The sequence below is a fragment of the Panulirus ornatus genome, chromosome 53 (assembly GCF_036320965.1).
Source record: "Panulirus ornatus isolate Po-2019 chromosome 53, ASM3632096v1, whole genome shotgun sequence".
Lineage (NCBI taxonomy): Eukaryota > Metazoa > Arthropoda > Malacostraca > Decapoda > Palinuridae > Panulirus > Panulirus ornatus.
Genome location: NC_092276.1, coordinates 6,436,017 through 6,456,179, shown reverse-complemented (window position 1 = coordinate 6,456,179; position 20,163 = coordinate 6,436,017). Strand labels below are relative to the sequence as shown.

Sequence of the window (20,163 nt, the reverse complement as noted above, 5' to 3'; positions counted from 1 at the left end):
TTGTTGTCATTCTGGCCGAAGGTCGCCTCACCTTACCGGTCAGGATTCAGCTAGTTGGTGTGCTCCCTCGACTGCCACTTGACATTCCCCCGCATTTAATTTGTCACGGCCCCTTGTTATCTTATAGATCTTCATATCTTTGGTGACGATATAGTCTCTAGCACGTAAAAGTAGTATGATAGTCAAATAATGTCTACAGGAGATATTTGAACTTTAAAGGGAAATGCATACTCTTCATTCAAACGTCACTTTCTCAGCGCCATATTGCTTGCGTTTTGCATCATTACCTAAGGTTATCTCCGCTTCATCCTCAAATTCTCCGTCACTAGATTGTTTTAACAAATGAAACTTGAGTTGTGATCTACAATTATTCCCCATTCTTATGATAGGCTTGTTTCTTGTCTTTATTGCTTGCTATAAGGATACGATATCAAACAGTTCATAGGGAATGTTATGTATACGTGGAATAAAGATGTGCGTCTTCCGAAGAAAGATAAGTCCCATCCATGTTAAACTCTAAACCTTTATTACAAAGTAATTTGCTAGTTGGTGTCATTGGCGTTTGTTTTATCATAGACAATATCTGGCTGCAATCGAAGCAGATTTTACGTTAAGGAAAACAGTTCCCAGACATTACAACGAGCATACATTTTGCTTGACTTGCAAACTTCTGTTTTGGTCTGGGAAACTGTCAGCTGCAAAAACATTGCATGATCAAGAGAATTTTAAGTAACCCGTGATTTTCTATTGACTGGACAGAAATAGTGGAAAGGGATATGTTCCGTTGATTCGTCTATCCCTTGTTAGTCTGGGGATCGCCATGTTCTCACCCCTGAAATGTGTCATTGTTGTTGATTTCATCAGATTGGTGACAACTATAGCAAACACCTTACCAACGTTGAACCAGAAGTTGTGCATGTGTATAGATACACTAACAATGTTAACATTTGTGCATGCTCTTTCAGGTCAACATTGCGCTTGTAATGGTTTGTTAGTGAACCAAGTGAAGGTTGTGGGTGTGGATGGTGGCGAAGAGGAAGACTTGCCAGAGTGTGTGGCAGCTGGGCAGCTTCCTAACCTATATAGTGCAGCGTTTATTGTTTCTATCAGTAACATGCCGTTTTTCATTTCCATATGAGAGAGAGAGAGAGAGAGAGAGAGAGAGAGAGAGAGAGAGAGAGAGAGAGAGAGAGAGAGAGAGAGAGAGAGAGAGAGAGAGAGAGAGAATAATTGTGGCATCTTGGGACAAGGTTACAAAACATCTAGATCAACTTAGTGACTAATGATGGTCTGTGACTAGTTATATGAGTTTACTTTTACATAGGACCCGTAGTTTCAGCTTTCGAACGTGTAGTACAACTAAAATATTTAGCTGATTTTTATTTATAAAGCTCAGATTACATTTCAGATCTTCACCGAAACGTAAATACATGACATACATCCAGTGAGCAAGGGAAGTGTACTTGACCATTCATGTTTGTGTTTGTGTACGTGAGCATGGATGTGTGTGTGTGTGTGTGTGTGTGTGTGTTACGGTCTGTCAATGAGCGGTCCAGCCGGGCCGTCCGCGTCGCTGACGGTCGGCTCAGTATGCCAGTTAACGTTGTGAAGAGAGGTTGTGCTACTGGTTGCTTCTCCCTGCCTGTAACCGTGGCCAGTTATTCTCCCTTTGAGGTTAGGCTTTGTGGATGAAGGTGTTAACAGCTTGAATTTATGTGTTGAAAGTAAGGAATATAATTTTTCTGGAAATTACGGTTTTCATCCTACAGGAGAAAAACTAACGTCGGCGGCGAAGTGCAGATTATCAGCTAAGTACTTCAATGCTTTTGCTCTAGTATGTCGTCACCATGACTGGAATCTCCTTGATACTAGAATATCATGCTTTAAGCAGGCTAAGTTTGAAGATTCCAAACTCATTAGAAATGTATTTGTTTGTTTTGTCAGTACCTGTATGCACTTTCCTCTGTGACTTTGAGAATAGTGGTCACTGACGTTACATACAGCACGGGTTAGTTTTGTTCATTCTGATTTGATGTGGATAGTATTTATTGCTGTATTTACTTTCATCACCTTATGAATTACGTGTTGTGATAGTGTCTAAAATATACGTAGAAATATGCATTTATCTCTGGCACTTTTGGATGTAAGCAGTGAACCTACTTAGGGACAATTACTCTTAATTTTGTTGACCAGCCACCAGTTGCAAGGGCCAACTCCCGTTATGTCTGAAGCGAGTGTACGACAAACTTGATGTAAAGGTTAAAGAAATTTGTTTGTGCGCCTACTCGTGTACGGTGCGTGCATCGGTAGGTGAGTGTTTGCGAGTAGGGGTTTCAGTGATTGTAATAATGTGCAATGCTATCTGAAATATGCGAATGAATGATGTTAGCTCTGACACCATTAGATGGTGCAAATTCCTGCAGCATATTTTCTCCAATTGGTTTTTGCATCGAGGTTTACTTTCATTTCGTACTATTCTTATTATGCTGAGCACTCGTCCTATGCATGAAGCTCTTGTAAGTGGAAACTACAGTAATAGAAACGTGTGAATGTTGTGTTATGTATAGATTACATGTGTAAGCACAAATCGTGCGTCTACGTACATGATGAGTGATAATCTCAAGGTGTCTTTGGACCGAACAAACAAAAACAAGATATATGGTCAGTTTTGATATGGGCTGATAAGATAACGGAGAATCAGCGAATCATATATCTTGTTTGTGCTTGGGGTAGGATGTGATAGGTGGGTTACGGGTTGTGAAACTCGCGTTCCTAAGTGTTCACAGGTGCTGTCAGTCTTCCTTGCTAGATATATTGATATTAGTGGTAAATATGGCCCTTTATGATGCCTGTCTGCGTATTCCTTTGTATCGCTAAACTGGTTTTCAAATTATGGCGGTACTGGTTCTTTACTCAAGTTGTTTGGTCTTCATTTTCATTTAGTGTTATGCTTATTATTATTATGTCGTCCTCATCCGTTCCATACTTTCTGTTGAAGGACTCAGCTTGTTCTTCATGTTTCTGCAATATCAGTCCTATCGACTGTTGTCGGAAGGTGTACTTTTTCATTTACTTTTCTTCCAAGTATTTCGTGTATTCTGTGTTTTCGTGATGCGCTTTTGGACAGATCCCGTATTTTTCCAGATGGTCAGATGGTTTTGGTCAGATCCTCAATTTCATTTTTGCTTGTAGTTTTCATCTTTTTTATTTTCCATGGTGCTTTAGTTACTTTTCTTTCGTTCATAGATTGTGGTATTCTATTCCTTTTGTTCCCAGATAGGTTTACTTTCGTTTTTGATGTTTTAAACTATCAAGTACGCTCCGTATACAAAGCCAAGTTGCGTTCATTCCTAACATTTCCCTTCCGTTTCTCGTATTCTTAGTTAGTCTTGTTTCAATTCTTATTTTTCGAGTTGGTCAAGCATATCATCTGAAATAGCATGATGTTTCTATTTCTTTACTAGACTTCATCTGGTAATCCTCGTATTTCTCACGTCCGTTCTGTGGTGTATTGTTCATCGTCCAGGAGACTGCTTGTGTTCTGTATTGTTTGTAGTCCCACGTTATCTCATTGTTTGGCATTTCCTTTGACACGTTTTTGATATTCCCGATTGTTCCTTGAGCGCATCCCCCCCCCCCCCCTAGCGAATCTCCATAAACTATACTGGCTTTCAGTTAACTCCCGTATTGAGCTGCCTTGTATGTAAATAAGGTGACACACATACACGTGTGTGTGTGTGTGTGTGTGTGTGTGTGTGTATTACCGGACTCCACTTGCATGAGATTATACCGCAAGCGAAAAGTCAGCTTTAGTAAGGAGTTATCATTGGGAGTGCAGTTTCGTTTTAAGAGCTTACTCCAAAGGAGTCCGTCATTTCCTTGCGTAGCCTTGGAGCTGCAAGAACTCCTGGAAAAGGGTTTGTAGGGTAATAATGTATATAGGGGAGAAAGCATACTACCTACGTATTTCCTTCGTCTTAGAAGGCTCAACACATTGTGGAACATGTACCTCACAACTAAACTCATACTCACGCAGGTTCTGTAGCAGATCGCGAGCTTGGCTTCGTCCTTGCTAAAAGACCTTACAGGCATTAGGTCCGACTAGAAAGCCTGGCTGATTCCTTACCGGAGCAATGATTTGAGGCCCTACCCCAGATTACCGTAATGACAACGCTTATTACTGAGTGCTGCTCCCAGTAGTCGGATCATAAGACTATAGTTTTGCTTTTTTTTTTGTCCTTAATAAGACTTGAAGGTTTGAACAGGTTTAAGCTCAACTTAGGACAATTTCCCTATGAAGTTTAGCCTTGTTCAAGCCATAAAGTCATAACAGTAGTTGAGCATGATTGCAGACTTTTCAAGTTGTTTGATTTTAAACGTCTGTGTGATCTGCGAAACTAATAGTAATAAGTGGCCATGATATGAGGCTTGTGATGGAGGTAAGGCCATGGGAAGAGGGAGAACGACGAGGGGTCGGGTCGGATAGGATAACAGGGTATGACATTAATCAAGTCTCCACCTCCAGCATCAGGGGGCAGATTGCCGGGTCACTCTTCGATCAGACTACCTTTTAGATAATGTTTTATATTTTTGTAGTCGTACTCGGTTCTTCGATGTATTATCTTTATCGCTTGCTTTGTAGGTGTATTTAATTTCTTTTTTAAAGTGTCAGTTTTCGGTCGTGGACGAGTCCACATCAGGATTAAGGCACTACGGTAATCATGAAAAGAGGAGGAAAATTATTTAGTGAATTTTGGAGAAAATGGGTGATTCCTAGGTGCTATACTTTATACTCATACGATAGAGAAATTTCCTGTATGTGCAGCCTTCCAGCACTGAATAATGGTGTCCACATTGATAATGAACTTTTGGTCAAGTGTAAAGACGCATCTGTATTAATTTACATCTGTCGACAAAAATCATACAGAATACCTGTTTCAATCAGAGCACGGAAGGTATATAATATTGATATCAATTAGGTTGTTTGTAAATGCATAACGTCAAAGAGGCCCTTCAGTGGTTCGATCCTGTGTGATGTTACTGGCGCTGATATAAAGTGCATTTATATAAGGAGTATGTAAACATAAAGCATTTAGCTCATTGATATTACATATGATTCGTTTGACAGTAATTAATGGTCTCTCAGGTTTAAACAGTGGTCTGTTGTGTACCGGGGAGCCCGCGAGAGGATTTTCAGAAGGTATAAATATATCAGCACATTGTACATGCACTTAATATAAGAAACATTATCATAAGCTGAAAAAATGTATGTATACTTTCTGTGAGTATCCTAAATACTTTTTGTGAGTAGCCTAGTCCTAACATGTGCATGCTGCACATGTCCTTCCTGTTAGTAGTTTAGTGCCTGTACATGCTGTGCATGTCCTTCCTGTGAGTAGCCTAGTCTCTATGTATGCTGTAAATGCCTTTCCTGTGAGTAGCTTAGTACCTCTACATGTTGCAAATGTCCTTCCCGTGAGTTGCTTAGTAGGTATACATACTGTATTATGTCCTTCCTGTGTGTAGCCTAGTCCATATACATCCCTTACATATTTAGTATCTGACATGCTGTACATATCTTTCCTTTGAGTAGCTTAGCGCTGTACATGCTGTACATGTCCTTTCTGTTTGCAGCCTGGTGGTAGACATATATGCTGTCTGTCCTATCTGTGAGTGGCCTAGAACGTGTACATTCTGTACATGTCCTTCTTGGGAACAGCGTAGTACCAGTAAATGCTGTATATGTCCTTTCTGTGAGTAGCCTAGGTCTTTCCTCGTCTCGCTTGTCTTTACAGACAGTATTTGGAAAGCGGCATCCAGCTCACGAGAGTAGCAGAAATGTGTAGAACCACGAGACAGCAACATCATATCGAACGAACAGGGATGGTTGAAAAGTGACGGATGGAGAAATAATAAAGCAGGATTTTTATTGTGGCACTCATGCAGCTCGTAATCGTTTGGAAGCATACTTTGTAATGGTTACTATATGGGGTTTCCAGGATTGAGTGAAGATGTGTATGTAATTGCAGGGTAGAAGCGAGTGACATTTAAGAAAGGTATAGGGAGAAGTTAGATTTTGCGCTACTGTTTCCCATTCCGAAATGCTGTACTGATCTGAATTAAGAGAAATATGTTCAGCACGAGCGTATTATATAGAAAAAGTCTTATAGTGAGGAAAGGAGAGAAAGTGAGTTGAAGTATGAAGAATGGAATCATCATAGTAATAATGGGTTGGATTTGAGGTTAAAAAAGAAGGTCGCTCTAGGATGGAAGAAAGAGATGAGATGGTAGGACAGATCCATGAAGGACATCACTGTTCATAGGATAAGAGGAATTGTAGCGATCAATGCAATATTAGAGAACACAGAAGCAGAACGTTAAAAAAGTTAGGACATACCAGAATCTGTCAGATGTTTTAGATTTGTTAAAGGCCAGAACAAAAGATTCACCAAAATCCCTGAGAAAGGACTAGAAATGAGTCATAGGAGTTACCGTTGATCTTGCACCGCGAAACCCGAATTGGTGATGTGAGAGAGGGCACTGGAACAAGATGAGAATAAAAAGATTGGGAAATAGCAAAAGTTAGTGCATTAGGGCGATAGTTGGAGGGATCATAACGGTCTCCTCTCTCAAGGATGGATGTCATCAATTTCTGCTTCTAAGAAGAAAAAGTTTGGCTTCAAGACCGAGGCGAAATGTACAAGGAATGAAGGATTAGAGCTAGTTCAGAGGACTATACTCCTCTAGGAAATGAGAACGTATGCAACAGAACTATACGCCGTACCCACTTGTAGGTGGAAGAAGAATTTGATTTAGTAAAATACCTGTGCGAGGAAACATCAAATATGTACGGAAACATCAAAGACTGAGAATAGGTTACGAAAAGGTCGGAAGAGAGGAGTGACGATTAGTTACAGTTGTTGGGGATGCTTTTGGTTCAGGACCAGGGAAATTTATTCGTAGATTTTAGATCAGTACACTCTTTTTTTTTTTTTTATTAAGGTGTTCGTTGAATTTACGAATAACAGCTTTGCAATGATTGGGAGCAGACATGAAGGGAGAGTGAGATTCAAGAGATGGGTTGAGTTTCATGACTCGGTATGATATGCCCATGATGTGACTGGAATCAGAGCAGGAGCTTTGAAACTATGATTTTTACAATAAAAATTTAGACGAAGACGGGACGCAGGAATCCATTTCATTCCAGATAACCTCCGGTATATTGTCAGCACAACTAGAGGCGTCCTGGCCAGCAAAGTAGGACGGGTTCCAAAGACTTACGAAGGGATGAGCACTGAGCTCACTGTTAGTTTTATTGAGTGGTGCCGTAATTTGGCCCATGTATATCCCTGGGTTAAACGTACCGTGTTGCATCAGCGATTAGCTTGATGCCTGTTTAGGCAGTATTACCCTGTGTTATGAGGAATTTGAGTCTTATCCAAGGGTGTTGGTAGATCCTTTGGTACTTGAGGTTAAACATTCTTGTGACTTGCCTTCCTTTACCAGTGTGAAACTTGAAGATTGATTCTCCAGTTCTTTTAATTAGCTTAATTCACCAGGAAATGTATTTACAATACTCAAATTTGAACTCATCGTACTAAAGCGAGCTCACTGCTAACTGATCTTACCTCATGTGTGTAGTTAGATCTCTTTTTGTTTCTGTATTATTTTTTTCTTAGCGAAATGGTTCTTCACAATATTATCGGTATTTTCACTGGCGGCGAGGTGATGATATCCCTATCCCCCCTGTGATGAACATTTAGGAACATTAATGACTGACAACCCGCCAAAAAAGGCGGGTTGTCAGTCAGGTTGGCATGGCGCAAATGAGTCTCCACCAATTAGTTGATGGGTTTATCACAGCTAGGGACGGGATATTCGCATCACCAGTGAATGATTAACTGTAAAAAAAAAAAAAAAGTTGGCGTATTTCATGTGAAGGATGTACAGTCGTGAAGTTTGTCGAAGAAAATGTATTTTCCTAATACGTCTTCAAATCTAATACTTTGTCTGGCCTCGGATATGATGAACATTTCGTCATATATTTAATTGTAAACCCCCAATCTCGTATGACGTGTAAAGTAGAATCACATATAGTTATCGTTACTTGATATAATGTCGAACCTATAGTCTCTTGTATAAAATGTTGATACATGCATTACATATTAGTATTGAGTATAAACATATGATTACTCCATCCAGCCTGGCATACTCGTAACCTGCCGCTCTGTGCTGCCTCACCTTTCATAAGAACAATGCTTGCACTTATACCTTACCTTACCTTCCTGCTCAAGGATCCCCTTCAATGGGGATCCCACATCGCTCAGGAAGCCGATCCTGTCTACCGGGCGAGACCACATGTCAGGAAGCATGATGGTACGTGTGGTGTGCGTGCAGGAAATATGAGGAATAAGTGTTAAGTGTCTTCATTATTGAAGTTGCATCTTAGGCAGACGAGAAAGCATAACTCAGACTTACCTAAGGAAAGTGGTTCGGATTTTAAGACTGCGCAAGGAAGGCGATTGTTTAGTGGTTGTCCAGTCATAACGGTTTGCACATGTTTTGTCTTTGCCTTGCTTCTTAGAGGAAGAGGATTGTAGGTATAGGTTGCTGATGAATGAAGCAGGAATAAGTTTTTGATGTACTTGAGTTGGTGAAGTCGTTTGGATGTAAGGGTTGTAATGCCGTTGCAAAAAAATGAGGGATCGTATGAAGGAGAGATTTGAGGTGTGTGTGTGTGTGTGTGTGTGTGTGTGTGTGTGTGTTACGGGAAGAGATGGCCGTGATTAAGGACGTTGACTTGACTGCTCCGTCTAAGTTACCACCAAAAAGGAAATAAAAAATCATATCCATACATACGTATATAGTATAAAGTGCATTAACGTAACAATACGTAAATAACCTAGCGGCGAAGCATCAGCTTTGTGGTAACACGAGCTTATTTACCCTTTTACTTAACTTTAATATCCATAGTTTAGGCAAGTCATTAACATTAGCGTACACATCCAGTTGCCTTATTAACGTGATTAGAAGCGTAACGGAGGAACAAATTATAATGACATTGGTAGCTGTGTTAAGACTCGTGGGAAGTTTCAAAAGTCCATCTCCGGACTAGGGAAGGGCTGTGGTCTCACCCTTAAGAGAAGCTGAGGCCATGGTAAGGGAGGATGTCTTATGTCCTTGACTGAGGGAGGGGGATTGGTTCGTGCTATGTTAACTAGAAGCCTGGGGAGGGGGAGGGGGGATATGATACTGCCAGCTTCATGAGGAACTAGTGAAGACTGGCGGCGTGTGAGGAAAGAGGGTGGCAAAGAATCTCACGAGTGAGGAGCTTGGGAGGAGTGGTGTAACCCAACTCCGGGCGGCTGTTATCATCCTTGTCGCCGTCCCAGCTGCTACGTACATTGTCTGCTCTTGATGTCTTTTTTTTTCAGGGCATGCATACATGCTTAAGTCCAAGTACAGCACCCATAGATAGTTTGCCAAAATTATTATATATGTTTTCCGTAGTGTTTTAAGAGGTGCTTGACCTTGGTGGAACGATACTGTTATAGAGATGAACATCCTAGCATTGGATGTAGATATAGAAGCGTAGAGTAAATGTTGAGTTCTATCCTGTCTCATGCTCCACCAGTATTAGATAACTGCACATAGTGTCGGCCGCACGTGTTTGTTCATGATGTAACATATAGAACGGTGAGTGAAGGTAGAGCCGGATGGCCGACTCCCTCCCGAGATACTGCACGGCACGCTGGACCAGGTGGGTATGCAAGATAAGCCGGCCTCTCCGCCTTTATTCATGTTGTACCAGATAGATGGAATACTGTCCTTTATATTCTGCATGTCAAGGTAAATATCGTAAACATGATCGAAATGACATATATTAAACCATTAAAAGATGACGAAGATAAAACGATTTTGCGTCAGAGTGCAGAGACTAGACTCTGGGCCCGGAGAGTGTGGTAGGGAGTGGAGGATGTTGGCTCGTCCGGTGACGCCAGCATTCCCACAGCCAGATAGAGAAAAGTGAGCTGGCAGAAACTGAGAAACACCGAGAGTTTTACAGTAATTGATACCGGTCATATATATAAGATCGTAAAAATAATAGGTAATAGCATGTTTACAAAATCGTTTTGTATTACTATACCCCAGATAATAATATGGCTAGGTGACACGTGTTGCTAAGAACAGCATAGAATATTAAAGTGTATTGAGCCTGTGTTAAAAAGTAGTCAGTTTTATCTAGGAAAAAAAAAGGTTGAGTGTTGACCTCCAGAGCACAGATAGAAGAGAGAAGTCACCTTATTTTCAGTTTACACTTTAGTAGTTATAACAAGTATAGCTCAGTACCTATTGTATAGCAAGAATATAGCCTAGTTCTTTATATGTATCAGAGGTATAACCTACTTTATATGAGTATAACGAGTATAGCTTACTCTTTATGTGTATAACAGGAGTATGGCTTACTTTATGTAACAGTATAGCTTCATATATGTATGAGTATAGCTTAGTTCTTTATATGTGTTGAAACGGAGGTATAGCGTAGCATTTAAATGTGTACAGCAAGAGTAGCTGTATCAAAGTTCATATGTGTCAGTGTTGATGCAAAGCTCAGCATCATAAGTGCACAAAGACAGAGTCGGTTGGTCAAGTCCGACTTATTTCAAGGACTTGTGTTGCTATTATTTTTGTTATTATATAACCCCAGGATCTCTTTCACTGAAGGTGGTTCCTGCAGCTTCAAGGCTGCACTAGTTCGTTGTCAGGGAGAAATGGACCTCTTTGGAATGAGAGGTTCTTCGGACGAAACTACTCTGGGACAGCAGATGGTAGGACCTCGCCCAAAGTGACTTCACCCACGGTGTATCAACAGGCAGGCGGGTCCCGGTAACCTCCTCCAGAATATATGATTCTATGAATGATTTACAGTTTTACCGGTATTTAGTGAAAAGGTAGCATATATTGAAATTATAACCGAAAAGCCATTTACAAAAAAAAACGTTATTTTGCCGTGAAAACACAATCCTAAAATGCAAGTTTGACGAATTTTTTACCACAAAGTAAGTGGCAGTCGAAGACGTGGGACTCTCCGTCCCCCTCGCAACATGGCTTTATCCAGCACCTGGTTAGGTTATCAGGAGGATGTGACGTTACAAGGTGGAGTAATATTGGAACCTGTGGTACTTGGGGCAGTGAGGCGTGTGCTAGACACAGGTGAAAGGTGTTTAAATATTGTGTATTACCGTTTGTTTATTTCATTCGCTATCTGTATATATAGGTAGCGATATATATATATATATATATATATATATATATATATATATATATATATATATATATATCCATGGGATAAGGGAGAAAGAATACTTCCCACGTATTCCCTGCGTGTCGTAGAGGCCGACTAAAAGGGGGGGAGGGGGGGAGGCTGGAAAATATATATATATATATATATATATATATATATATATATATATATATATATATATATATATATATATATATATATATTCCTATGAGTCCACGGGGAAAATGAAACACGAAAAGTTCATTTTCCCCGTTGACTCATAGGAATATCTTGATCACGAGCAAAATTGTGATCCTTTCCTATATATATATTGTATATATATATATATATATATATATATATATATATATATATATATATATATATATACGTTGAGATGTGTATGTATGTATATGTGTGTGTGTGGACGTGTATGTATATACATGTGTATGTGGGTGGGTTGGGCCATTCTCGTCTGTTTCCTTGCTCTACCTCGCTAACGCGGGAGACAGCGACAAAGTATATATATATATATATATATATATATATATATATATATCATCCCTGGGGATAGGGAAGAAAGAATACTTCCCACGTATTCCCTGCGTGTCGTAGAAGGCGACTAAAAGGGAAGGGAGCGGGGGGCTGGAAATCCTCCCCTTTCATTTTTTTTTTTTTTAGATTTTCCAAAAGAAGGAACAGAGAAGGGGGCCAAGTGAGGATATTCCCTCCAAGGCTCAGTCTTCTGTTCTTAACGCTACCTCGCTAACGCGGGAAATGGCGAATAGTATGAAAAAAAGAATATATATATATATATATATATATATATATATATATATATATATATATATATATATATATATATATATATTTATATATATAAGAATATGTAGTCACATTTGTACTATACATGCAAAAGGTATGCAGTTGCTTGTGGGCATTTTAATTCGTTTGCTTGTGTGTGGTTGTGGCTTTGATCATGATGTGCTGGTACATCTTTCCCGTCACATTCGTCACCACCACACGATATCTTATTACCCCGCCACATCATGCAACACCACACCCTATTTCTCACCCTGCATCATTTTATGCTCTGTCATACTTTCCCCTGTAACCCCAGGCCGAACACCACTACTAGTAGTCACCCATTTCCACAAGCCATTACGTGACACACAGGTTATTACCAAAAGTTGTAAGTATAACATGTCATAAAGATATCTGGTCGTTATATTCAAGCCAGTTTTACTCAGAGCCATTATGAAACGTAGCCGGGGGGGGGGGGGGGGTGCAGTTCGCAAGGAACATTTGGTGTGCAGTCGTGTATCGTCCATGTGGGAGGAACACAGATGGAAAGTAGAGCTGGCAGAGTGAGTGGCCATAGTTTGCTGGGAATAATGGGTCATGATGTTCGAGTTAAGGGTAGGCTTAGCTAGGTGTCCTTGTTTTGTATAGTTTTACCCCCAAACACTTCAGCCAGACTAGATAAGATACCAGTACAGCCACTTGGTGGCAACTTTGACTAGTACATATTTAGTGACTGTAACTTCATGAACTATCGTCTTTTGTAATATATGCATGATTTTACATATTAAATGTTGGCCGAAGACAATATGGGTCAGTTTTCTTGTAAGACTCCCGCTGGTCACGAAGTAGTTGACTTGTGAAGCAGCGTCCACATCATCCTCCACGTTATTAATGAACACTGACACTGATACACAGTGATAAACGGAGACAGGATACGCCACACGTTACTCCACTGATCATTTCTAAAAGTACCGCCGTGTAGACAGCATTTCATCTACCGTTGCTGAGTTAGGTATGAAGAATTTTCGGATTGTGATGATTTTGGTAGTGTTGGATGTAGCAGCCGAATTTGTATTTACATGGCTGGTCCTACGTGTTCGTTTTCTGTTGTTGAGTAGTAATTTATTGATTAGATTAGTAATTTATGATCAGATTCTTCTGTTGTTTATATAGATATATTGGGTGTATGATGTTTGCATTTTTAGTTAAATACGTTAATAGTCCTTTGCTTATGTAAATGTTAGCATTGTTTTGCATCTTTTACTTTATTTTGATGAATTGTACAATCACCCTTGCTTTGTGTAGCGGCCACACAACCAAACATGTTGGGTGATGACTGATACTAAGTGAAACCAGCGGGTGGGCCTGTTGCTGCTCCTGCCGCTTCTGTCCTCTGTTGATATATCCGGCCAGGGAGCTGCCTACACCACTACAACTAGACCTTGGATAACAATCACTTTGATACATCTGCTGGTAGTGTGGCGGAGACGTGCGGCAGGGAAAGATTGGAATAGAAGATGAAAAGATGAAGAATAGGGTTAGGAAATGGACAGTTTTGTTGGTGTTAAGGAGTAGCATAATTTTTAACGTTTTTTTTTTTGATCACTGATAATGCTGTTGGTTGATGTACTTCATGAAATGATACAGAATGAGAGAGCAAGTGGAGGTGGGTGGGATGTAGTCGTCTGTCATGAGCACTTGACGGCAGCATTACCTCTTGGTCAGCCCATTCAGTTTGCGGCTGAGGTCAGCCATGCTGGAGGCTTATCATTGCCAGTAGTAGCCACATGCACCATCACGATTCATGCATCATCAACTCGTGATGATATGCGATGCTTACAGGAAAGTAGTTGGTAAGAGAAAGTGTTTTTGCTTTTATATAAGAGGGAGGTAAAAGAATAGCGATGGAGAGAGGAGCGAGGAGCGTGTGGAGGTGCAGGTATGACCCAAGGCCAGGACCCCACAGCGGCCGGCCCATGATTGCCTGCACCCGTCTCATCTTGTATGCCTTTTACTTTTCCTCCATCCTCATAAAGAAGGGACCTTATGGTCTCCTTGAATTAACGCTGTCATGTTACTAATCAGATGTTGTGCGATTAGTTTTGTGGAGACACAAGGGTATGTAGTTGAATGTAGTTCGGTGTAACTGGCTCATCATATTGTATGCATTAAACATTTGTCTTGTGTGTGAAACAACCATTTAGGCTCGATCATTATCAAAAGTTGCAAGTGTAGTTCCCGGCGGCCGCTGACTGGAGTATACAGGTGTAAAGGGTTCATGTTTCATTCTCTACCTTCTGCTACCACCTGACTTTTTTCCTTCACTATGATTGCGCTGGGTATTAACATTAACCTTAGTTTTTCTCGCATAGTCTATCTTTACCAGGTTAAGCACGGAGTTTTTACGGTTTCTGGCATGTTAGTAAATAATTTGATGGCATGTCGTGAATCAGTGGCAGACATTTTATCAGGGTATTTAAATGTTTCAAAACTAAATGCCGGTGCCACATTATTAGCTGGAGGTTACAGATAACACTTATTTAATGTTAAAAACATAGAGTGATTGTAATTGGTTATCAACTTTTCCCTCCAGAAATGAATAACACCAGCGTATTGGTGAGCGGTCGACCAGTGGTGTCGCTTGCAGGTGTGGTGAACGACCTTACCCCATCCTTCCCTGCTGGAGGCCTGATTGATGTTTTCTTCCTCTTTTCACAGTGATGAGCAAAGTGCCTGGTTTATCCTTTTAGAAATGAATAGTATAACTAAACAGAAAATATTCATCCTTTTAGAAACGAGTAGTATAGCAAAAATTGGTTTTAGTTATTAGTTGCTTAGGTTAGGTATGGTTAATGGTAGGTGTGGTAGTTTTCAGTAAATCTTGAAGGGAGTGACTCTCAGTATAATTTTCGTATTGATGGATATGGTTACATAATTCGTAAATTATTGAGCTGGAAACTCGGCTGGTGAGGGCGTCGCTTCGCTGCCTTCCCCTTGCCTCTTTACTATTGTCCCCATAATCATTAAGTTATGCCGGTGGCTGCTCTCTCATGGTGGTGACGGTAGTAACAGAGATTACTTACTTAAGCAGAAGTTAACAGTAATGCTCCTTGTTAAAACAGAAGCAGTATAAGTAAACCAAATAATACTGATATTAGAAATAGAAGCAACAATACCAGTGTGTAGAGGAAACAGTACAAATTGTACTCGTAACAGATAATACTAAAAACTAGGCTTATAGTTGAAGCAGCATCAGTAATGACAGGAACTGCATGTACACCAGCGTACAGCATTTTCACGGTACTGCCAGGAAAGTTGAAGGGAGTGTGTCTGGTTGATTTAGCCTGACCTTGGCCCCCTGCCTATGCAGACTATCCGGAACTTTATATATATATATATATATATATATATATATATATATATATATATATATATATATATATATACCTTCGACAGAGCATCTCTATCAGCTCTATCATATGCCTTCTCCAGATCCATAAATGCTACATACAAATCCATTTGCTTTTCTAAGTATTTCTCACATACATTCTTCAAAGCAAACACCTGATCCACACATCCTCTACCACTTCTGAAACCACACTGCTCTTCCCCAATCTGATGCTCTGTACATGCCTTCACCCTCTCAATCAATATCCTCCCATATAATTTACCAGGAATACTCAACAAACTTATACCTCTGTAATTTGAGCACTCACTCTTATCCCCTTTGCCTTTGTACAGTGGCACTATGCACGCATTCCGCCAATCCTCAGGCACCTCACCATGAGTCATACATACATTAAATAACCTTACCAACCAGTCAACAATACAGTCACCCCCTTTTTTAATAAATTCCACTGCAATACCATCCAAACCTGCTGCCTTGCCGGCTTTCATCTTCCGCAAAGCTTTTACTACCTCTTCTCTGTGGAAGGTATTAAGAATATATGGTGTGGGAGGCAAGTTGTTAGAGGCAGTGAAAAGTTTTTATCGAGGATGTGAGGCATGTGTACGTGTAGGAAGAGAGGAAAGTGATGGGTTCTCAGTGAATGTAGGTTTGCGGCAGGGGTGTGTGATGTCTCCATGGTTGTTTAATTTGTTTATGGATGGGGTTGTTAGGGAGGTGAATGCAAGTGTTTTGGAAAGAGGGGCAAGTATGAAGTCTGTTGGGGATGAGAGAGCTTGGGAAGTGAGTCAGTTGTTGTTCGCTGATGATACAGCGCTGGTGGCTGATTCATGTGAGAAACTGCAGAAGCTGGTGACTGAGTTTGGTAAAGTGTGTGAAAGAAGAAAGTTAAGAGTAAATGTGAATAAGAGCAAGGTTATTAGGTACAGTAGGGTTGAGGGTCAAGTCAATTGGGAGGTGAGTTTGAATGGAGAAAAACTGGAGGAAGTGAAGTGTTTTAGATATCTGGGAGTGGATCTGGCAGCGGATGGAACCACGGAAGCGGAAGTGGATCATAGGGTGGGGGAGGGGGCGAAAATTCTGGGAGCCTTGAAGAATGTGTGGAAGTCGAGAACAGTATCTCGGAAAGCAAAAATGGGTATGTTTGAAGGAATAGTGGTTCCAACAATGTTGTATGGTTGCGAGGCGTGGGCTATGGATAGAGTTGTGCGCAGGAGGATGGATGTGCTGGAAATGAGATGTTTGAGGACAATGTGTGGTGTGAGGTGGTTTGATCGAGTAAGTAACGTAAGGGTAAGAGAGATGTGTGGAAATAAAAAGAGCGTGGTTGAGAGAGCAGAAGAGGGTGTTTTGATATGGTTCGGGCACATGGAGAGAATGAGTGAGGAAAGATTGACCAAGAGAATATATGTGTCGGAGGTGGAGGGAACGAGGAGAAGAGGGAGACCAAATTGGAGGTGGAAAGATGGAGTGAAGAAGATTTTGTGTGATCGGGGCCTGAACATGCAGGAGGGTGAAAGGAGGGCAAGGAATAGAGTGAATTGGAGCGATGTGGTATACCGGGGTTGACGGGCTGTCAGTGGATTGAATCAAGGCATGTGAAGCGTCTGGGGTAAACCATGGAAAGCTGTGTAGGTATGTATATTTGCGTGTGTGGACGTATGTATGTACATGTGTATGGGGGTGGGTTGGGCCATTTCTTTCGTCTGTTTCCTTGCGCTACCTCGCAAACGCGGGAGACAGCGACAAAGCAAAAAAAATAAAAATAAGTATATATATATATATATACCTCGCAAACGCGGGAGACAGCGACAAAGCAAAAAAAAAAAAAAAAGATATATATATATATATATATATATATATATATATATATATATATATATATATATATATATATATATATATTGTATTTCATGAATGATCTTGTGGCTATAGATTATTCTTTTGTATTGCATGAGTTTTTTTTTCGTATATAGATTTTGATGTGGATATTTAGTTTGTATGGATGACGGAGGTGAGTGTACACGGGAGAGGAAGTGCAACGGTGGCGAAGTAATGGCTGGAATGGAGACGGGCATAGGAATGTTTACCAACAAAGAATTATATACTGGATTGTAGATGTATTATAATATATTTATTGGGTTGGCAAATTAGGTATGATCAAAGTGTAGACTTGAGTATTGTATGCTGCATTGTAGTCGGAGATGGAAATGGACGGTGGAATTAAAACTGATTTAAATGTAAGCTAAATAGAGGTGACACTTAGAAATGTGTGCTGAAATGGAAGTTTCATATATCTTATGATGAAAATGAATGGAATATTTTATTACCAAATGTATTAAACAAGTAACTTTGATGTGTTAGATAGGAAAGTTACGAGTTTTGAGTAATATGTTACCAGATGAATAAAAGTAAGTTACTGGATTAAAGGAATCCTCTTCTGAACACTGTTGATGAGACAGTCAAGAGAGGTATGATGGATATGGTTGTAATGAGTGCCGGATAAAAATCCCCAGAAGTAAAAATAAGCATTCACAAAGGTCAAGGAAACCGAGATGTGGGAAATTCAAGGATGCAGTGGCAGGCAAGGGAACGGTACGTTATGAGGCCAAGGGAAAGGAATGAGAATAAACATTGCGAAATGTTGATATAAACAAAGCCCTGAGAGAGAGAGAGAGAGAGAGAGAGAGAGAGAGAGAGAGAGAGAGAGAGAGAGAGAGAGAGACTTATAGGTAATGGTATCGTAAGGAGACAACAAGAGATACTTTGTGTTTTTCTACAGGATGTAAAACGAGAGTGAGTGTATTTTCATGTTGATTAAAGCAATATTGTTCTCTTATAAAAATATGGTGTTTATAGTGAACTGGAAATATATATTTTGGTTTCCTGAGAAAGCATTCGATTCATTACGTCTCCAGTGAAATATTATTATAACGTTTATGAAGACTTTCATTGTAGTTGTTTATGGTATAGAGCACAACCGCGATTGTCGAAACTTCCACCTAGCTGCTACAACAGTTTCCTCGCGCATGGTCGGCCATGCTCCTCTCTAACTTCGCGCATGGTCGGCCATGCTCCTCTCTAGCTTCACATGTGCAAGGTATGGCCATATACCTCACCCGCTCGTGTCCTCAGGGATTGTGCTTGGAGCCAGCTCCGATCTTTGCTTAGCTGTTTCGTCTTTGACCTAAAACCCCAAATTTTCCATCTTGGAAGCATGTCGTTGGTGCTGCCTCTCCTTAAACAGGAGACCCATGTAACCCTTCCAGCTGTGGTTCCATTGCTTTCACATCCGATAAGAAACTCTCTAATTCTCGTTTTGTGAAGCACTCACAATCCCATTGTTTTATATCTTATCACCAATATCACTTTCACAGTGGTAAATATTTATATACCCCACCCCTTATACTTGGTCGCCGTTTCCTGCGTTTGATAAGAAGCGCTAAGAAACAAAAAAGGTCACATTCCTTCACATTTATTCACCACTTGAGTTGCCATGTGTATTGCACCGAAACTACATCTCCTTTTGCACAACCCGTTCCCAGAGGGCTTTCCATGGTTTACCCCGGCCGCCTCACATTCCCTGGTTCAGTCTGTTGACGGCACTGTATCCACATTATTCCAATTCAATCTAACCCGTGCACGCCTTTCACTCTCCTGCATGTTCTGACCCCGATCGCTCAAAATCTCCAATTTGGTCCTCTTGTCCCCTTCCCTTCTGATAGATATATGCTCTTTGTCAACCTTTCCTCACCCATTCTCTCCAAATGTCCAAACCATATCAGCACACTCTTCAGCTCTTTAAACCACAACACTCTTCTCATAACCACACCTGTTATTGCAACAGCTATCCAATCTACACATCCTGTCACGGCCACATATCCCTACACACCCGTTATGGCAACATCTACCCGCACACAAGCTCTACTGCCAACAAAATACAGCATCTCCTAGCATACCATTACCATCACAACCACCTATGCACCACACCCAACTTCCCTTCACATCATAATTCCACGTAACTGTTTTAAGAGGTTATGTAAGATGTCCTCTAAGGATTTCAAGTGGTGCCAGGAAAAGATATGTATGTACGTGCGTGGTGTGAGGTTGGTGGTGTTGGAGAAGGCATGACATGTTGGGATGTTTGGCGGAAGACTGTTGGTATACTTTTCAACAGATACGAGATGTTCAGGATGGTTGGAGACTTGTCGTTCGATGTACAGAAAATGTTTTAATGTGTAGGTAGATGGGGGGTTTGGTGAGTTTCGAGCGGTTTTTGAAAGGTGCTGTGCAATGGTCAGTATTAGCGAGTTTAGTATTCCAGAGAGGATGTTGGGATTCATCTAAAGCTGCTAAGGTGTGTAACGATGGGAGGTGTCAGGTGTTGGTCTGCAGACTTACCTCCCACTGTGAGGGAAACTGTTGTTCAGAGGGTAAGACAGCGTACCGGGAAAGGGTTACAGAGATGCTGTTTGATAAGTGTTAGTACGAGGGGCGATGGCAAGTTTAGGGTAGGAGCAACAATAAGGAGGTTATTCAGGTCATTTACCCCATGATGGAAGAGGAAGTGGCTAGGGTAGAGGTGGCGGGCGGCTCTTGCAACCTAGTCTTATTGTGTCATGGCTAACCAATTACCTTCGTTGGTCTAGGCTCAGGGAGGGACACTACT

General features: G+C 40.7%; 1 protein-coding gene across 1 annotated transcript in view; it reads left to right on the top strand.

The window, feature by feature from the left end:
• Positions 1–1,541: 1,541 nt before the first annotated feature.
• LOC139765199 (ras-related protein ced-10-like) overlaps positions 1,542–20,163 on the top strand; it is a 116,388-nt gene continuing 97,766 nt past the window's right edge. The window contains exon 1 of the mRNA XM_071692494.1: positions 1,542–1,674. The gene's annotated coding sequence lies outside the window, so the exon portion shown is untranslated. The remainder of the gene's footprint in view (positions 1,675–20,163) is intronic.